This window comes from Pteropus alecto, unplaced genomic scaffold (assembly GCF_000325575.1).
Source record: "Pteropus alecto unplaced genomic scaffold, ASM32557v1 scaffold22, whole genome shotgun sequence".
Classification (NCBI taxonomy): domain Eukaryota; kingdom Metazoa; phylum Chordata; class Mammalia; order Chiroptera; family Pteropodidae; genus Pteropus; species Pteropus alecto.
In genome coordinates, this window is record NW_006434839.1 from 2,779,283 (window position 1) to 2,785,638 (window position 6,356).

Genomic DNA, 6,356 nt, shown 5'->3' on the forward strand with positions numbered 1-6,356 from the left:
TAATATAATTTTTCAATGACAGCCAACAAAGGACAAATAGTACAAAACTTGAATCCTTTCTCTGGAGGCTGGCCATGGATCAGAGGGAATTATCTGTAGGAATTTCTCTATTGATGGAAGGGACCCTTGTTTATCTGAAAGTCTCAGAGGGCATAGCTAATTAATTATGTAGGCATAGCCAGGATTTAAAAAGTTGGCCAGAGTTGCCAACTTTCCGACTAACTATATAAAACAGTAATACCTCTGTTAACTGAGAATAACTTCTTTCACTTTTAATGCCTCTAGTCAAAGTTGGGGTAATCCTTGGTAACTTAGCAGGTACAAGAAAACCCAATGTGCTCACACAGAGCACACTACCTTGCAAGCGGCAGAGATAAACAAAACACGAGCAAAGTTTATGGCTGCCCGGACAGAAAATACAAGACAGCTAAGATCTGACAAATCAAGAGCAGGCTGTCACATAGAAAGACATGCCAACTGGCTGGTCCTAAATGTGCTTAGAGGCTGGATGGAGCTGCTGACTTCAAAAACAGAAGTATTTCCCAGTTATCTCGGGTTATATTCATCTTGTTTGAATTTAATTAGGTTTCCATGAATGCTCCACTGTAAAATATTTTAAAACTGGATTTAAGATAAAATAGAATCATATCATTATTAGGAAAATGGGAGCAAATACTGTACAGAGTTTGGAGAAACATAAAATTGTTACTAAGGATTCATATGACCTATTCAGTTCAGACCTTTGAAACTGGGTTTATTCCAGGGAAGTATGAAAATACGCAAGGCAGAACAGCATGAGAAATAACAGCCACTAAGGAAGGCCTGCACCTCTTGAATAACCACCTCGAAAAGTGTCCAGAGGAAGCCATGAAATGTGGCTACTACCATGTTATATAGTAGAGAAATCTATTTTTTAATACAAAAGAGAAGAGAAAAAAAAAATTCTGGTCACCAGTGATAATTCTAAGTCTTGGAAATACAGACTCCCTTAATTATACTACTGAGTTTTCTGAAAGTATTCTTGACCTATTTGGGTAACAGTTAGGAAAAGTGTCAGAAATTTAAGCACTAAATCACTATAAACTGAAATTATGTAAGAAAGATTGAGAAGTAGCAGTATTACAGAATGAGGAAGTTAAATAAAGATCACGAACAGCTGCTCTGAAGTAAATGGTACTCTGAGACTGTCTGAGAAAAATAATTTAATGTCAAGTTATTCAAAGGCAGTCTGCTTAAAAGCCTATGAGTCCCTGTCTGAGTCTTTGCTGGGATGCGAACAGTCTCCTGGAACACTTGTCGTCTTTATGCAACTGATAATCCAGTGCCGCAACTGGTTGATGAAATGGTGACTTCAGAGCTCAGACCAGAGGAAAGAAGAATGAAGACTAAAGCAAATGAAGAAAGAATTATTCGACATTAATACTCAAAGCTATCTTTAGAGTCTGATCATCTGTTCAGCTCTACAAACCTGAACACTGTGGCACAGTATCTAAAACTTTCTAAGGATTGAACACTGGGATGATTTATCTTAACAACCCAAAGATATTCCATGATTCTAACTACAGTTTTGCACCAGTGAAAGGATCTGTACTTAGTTTTTGAATATAAAGTTCACATTTTAGGATAGAAGAACACAAAATATCTCTATTTTATGCTTCTGTTAATTTTCCCTAGGGGAACCAACACACATTCAACAAAACCCTTATGCCTTATTTCTTTGGGTAGAAGTCTTAACATGTTATTTAAAGAAAAGAAAAAGAAGAAAAACGTGGAAAATAAAAAATATATTTATCTGCATAGTTGATACTTAGAGGCTACTTATTAACTAAGGCCTTTTCTGGAAAATGCAGTAAAAAACCCAAAAGTGATTTTAAGAAAAAACCGTCCTCGCACTAGAGATTACCTGGGCCTGGCTGGGCCGACCCCGGGGGCTGACCCGGCGCTTGGTCTGCTCGGGCCTGGTGCTCCCTCCTGACTCGCTTGGGCTGGACAATCTGTTCCTCCTCCCTTCCATTGTCTTTCTTGATCCTCAATATGTGCTACAATTCAAATCTACACACAGCCCCTAACAACTGTTGCTCAGCATTTATCCCTAACTAAAACCGCAGCATCCATTTTTTTCCTGTTGTTTTAAATGAAAAAAGAAAAATTCTATGTATTACTATCTAATATGCTGGGATGGAAGGTGGGATAAAATGATCTTCACTTCATTTTCTCTTCGGAGTTGGGAAAACATGTTTCTTTCTACCTCCACCCTCTTCATCCCTGCCCCGGCTAGGAAGTGAACATTGCCCTCCCCTCTCCCATTTTCCTACAACCTGAGCAGTTGGTGGCTCCAACTCTTTCAGGGATAGAAAAAGCATAAACTGCAAAGGTCGACTAGCTAAAAGTATACCCAGCTGACCGTGTGTAGTGCTTGCCCCTTCGGAGCAAAGCTGGATAAACTCAGAGTCACAGAAATAGGACACAATCTCTGACTGACAAGAATGAGGAGACTCTCATTCATTCTTGAAAAGTTAAAAGCTTAGCTATCCATCACCAAACAACTAACAAAAGGAAATTAGATTGAGAAGATGGAAAAGTGAGGCAGACGAAACTTCCGGGATCATTTATCACCTCCAATAAGCAATCATCCAAACTTGATCTAGCTTTAGCTCCACAACCTTGGCAAAAATCACACATGTAATAACGCCATAAAAGGCTAAAAAAAAATCTATGTATAATTAAGAAACTTAGTGTTATTTCCCCCTCCCCACTTATTAACCTGAAAGTACCCATTTTACCCTACCACAAATATATGTTTAAATAACAAATATGCATCTAAATTAGAATTCCAGTGACTTTTTTTAACTTAAAAATCATATGGTGCTTTTTATACCCATTTTTTTAGCCTCTGCAGGATGATGATAATACTTTAGTTATATAGGACATTTGAGAAAAACTCAAATTATTTTTGAAATAGTAAAGTCTCTGATATCCCTGGGAGGTAGGTGAATATTATTATACCCAATATTCTAATGGGTAATCTGAGGCACGAAGGTTAAATGATATTCCCCCTAAACACAGTAATCCAGAGTACCACGACCGACAGGGCTGCCCGACCACAGTTTTGCTATCAGGTAGCACGATCGGGAGCCTCTGTCCTCTCCTTTTCAGCCACCAGTCTCCTCTTCCCATTCGTATTCAGAAGGGGGCACTTATCAGATCTTTGTGCTGGCTTTTGAGGATTGGTTCACCTTAGTCTTCCTTAATATGTCGCATCTGTTTTCAACTAAAAAGTTGGATGAATCTTAGATACTGAAATTATGTTATTTTGCTCAAGGGAGGAATGTAAATAACCATAAAAGCAGATGAAGCCAAATGAAAAGTGAAGATCTCTCAAGGGTGCTATCGGTTATATGAGTGTTCTCAGTATCTGAAGTCTTTCTACTTCTAAATGTATTAACCTTCTGACAGATACGCAGCTATGTGAATTCTTCAAAAATCATTTCCCAGAAGAAAATAGGATGCATTTTTAATGTTGACAAAGTTGCTGACCTCCTTGAAAACATCATCCAGATACAATACCGTGATTCCAACTCTAGCGCCCCATGTCTTTTTACCTGCCACAGTGCACCTTATTGACCTGACCCACAAAAGACTCTTGTTATTCCAATGCTTTCTCCAATATCACTCGTGCCATCTGAAGGGCACGGAGCGGTTGGTTACATCCGGGAATAGTCAAGTAGTCCATAAATTTATTTTACTTGTATTAACTGACTTATTATATATACGTATATATTTTTGGTTAACTTCTACAAACAGATATTCGAAGGGGGAAGAGAGCATCTTGTGAAAAGACAATTTCCCAATCCACCCATCTGAATTGACTAAAAGCAGTGGAATAAACAAGGCAGAAGTCTTGCAACACTGGAAGGGGAGTGTTCAGAAAGGATGCGATGTCACAGCAGCTACTAGTTTTATATATATATTACATATGTATACATACATATATACATATATATGTATGTCTGTCTGTATGTCTCTTACAACATATCCATATGCATATAAGGAAGATGAAGAATATGACATGACATAATGTTGGCAAGTTTGAGATTCTTCCTCATGTATCCCCTGACTTACTAGCCTGTACTTTAGGATATCTGAGAACAGTTTCAAAGGAGGGAGAAAAAGAAAAAAAAGGCACTTAACAAAGACAAAGGCCTGAATTGAGCATGTTTTAGAGGAGCAATATAAGCATTTCACCAGAGCTAAGAAATGATTTACAGAGTTAAACTTTTCCCCTTAAATCTTATAAAATAAAATTGCATAACATGTTTGTAATCAGTCATTTACCTATTTCTGCATTTTTCTTCTGCTTCATTATTACAAAAACAAAAGCCCCCAAAGCAAAAAATAAAACAACGAAAACAATTATACATGCACAATAGAAAGTAAAAGTGCCCCTTCTGAGAACATAATGTCAGCAGAAACTACAGTGCTGAAGCACAGGGGACGTTCTCAAGTTTGGCCTGATTATAGATTTTTCTCACTCTTCTATTTCTAATTTAAAACAAAACAGAACGAGTACCAACAAACGAAACAAGCAAACACAAATTCAAAACCTAAGTGATGATAAAAAGAATACAGAGACCAGTGTGCTTTTATGGTACACTCCTAAAATAAAGTATCCTAATTCTATACATGGGTCAAATTATATGACAGAACCTTCCAGAAATAAAGAACTGTAAATTAGGTTAAAGTCGACCAATGCAGGCAAAGTTCATTTTAAAACTTTAGCAGCAAATATGATAGGTAACTGAAGTTCTAAGAGATGATCCCAAGGGACACAGAGTCCTCATAATCAATGGCAGTTTGAAAAACAGTAGAATTTCCATTTCAGGAAATATCTTGAACCAAGTAGAGGTGGAAAGGGGTATGGCAGAGGGCAACCAGAGGAGAAAGACTAGAGGTGTCTGCCCTTTCCAACCCTGGGTAGTAAACAATTTAGATCTGCTTTGGGAAAAAAAAAAAAATCCTGGGTTAAAAATCTTTTCCAATAAGTTGTTTTCAAACAGGTGTCAAACCCACAGTATTCAAACATGTGTGTGCCCGGTTCTTCCTCCTATCTCAGTGATACAATAAACCCTACTGGACTTCTATGATACATAAAAAAATGTTATTTGGGCTAACAACATCCATCAAAGGGGTGGTACGCATGAAGAATGTACTAACACAATCCTCTGACTTCCTCGGAATATCAAGTCTTTGTGACTTGAGATTAACCTCACTTCTTTTCCCAAAACCTTTTTCTTCAGGCTGTTTTAAAACGATGACTTTTTTTAATCCTCTGATCTCAGAAGCTTAGGAGAAAGAATTATAATCGACTTCTAGTGGAATTATTGCTTGCATGGATTTTGGAGGCTCTGAATGAGCTTGACACTTTGCTCCCAAACAGTCTCCAACTGAGGCTCAGCACTGCTATCTCGGAAGACAACGCTGCTGACCGTTATTGCTGTGAATACTGAGGATTAATTTGTATGTACAGTAACAGCTTATACATCAGTGAAGGCAATTTAAAATACAAGACAGTCGAAAACAGAACAGCTTAATTTTCCTGAATCAAGAATCCCGCCAAGTGGGATGTAATTAAGTGTGCTGATTATTTTTGCATTGGGATGTTGCTAATGCTCTTCAGAAAGACACATTGCTCTATATCCTTTCCAATTACTCACCATTTAAAAAATAACAGAATTTGACTTTTAAGTGCAAAAATACAGTATGAGTCACACGTCTCTGTGCTAAAAAATAACCGATTTATATGTTTGTTTTCTAGTAAGAAAAACTGTAAAGTTAAGTGACCATATAGTATGGACATCACTTTCAATGTTATGGTCTAGAAAAGAAATAGTTTTGTATTTACACGTAGGAACTCTTTGATCATATTTATCTATTAAGGGATATAAGACTGTTTGTCTCATTTGTACAACAGAAAAGGATAGTCTTGATTGCAATGGATTTAAGTTAGTGAAAATGTGGTGGTAGGGGTGGGGCGTGAGGTGGGAATCTGGCAGCAGCCCCCAAGGAATCAAGACTGAAGAGAATAGAACATAATCTCCACATACATGGACCTCTCAGAGCCAAGGGCCTTCAGACAGTTTTCATGGGTAGTTATAAAATGATACCAAGGGAAAGAACTGATAATTCTGTTCTTTAATGATGATGGAACCACCAGGGATTTTCATATGGCATGATTCAGAAATGAGGGATTTAAGAAATTAAAATTGGTGCTCCTGACTTAAACTAGTGATGAATTTATATGTGAATAAATAAATGTGTGCATCTATACACACATACAAATGAATACATACATGCAC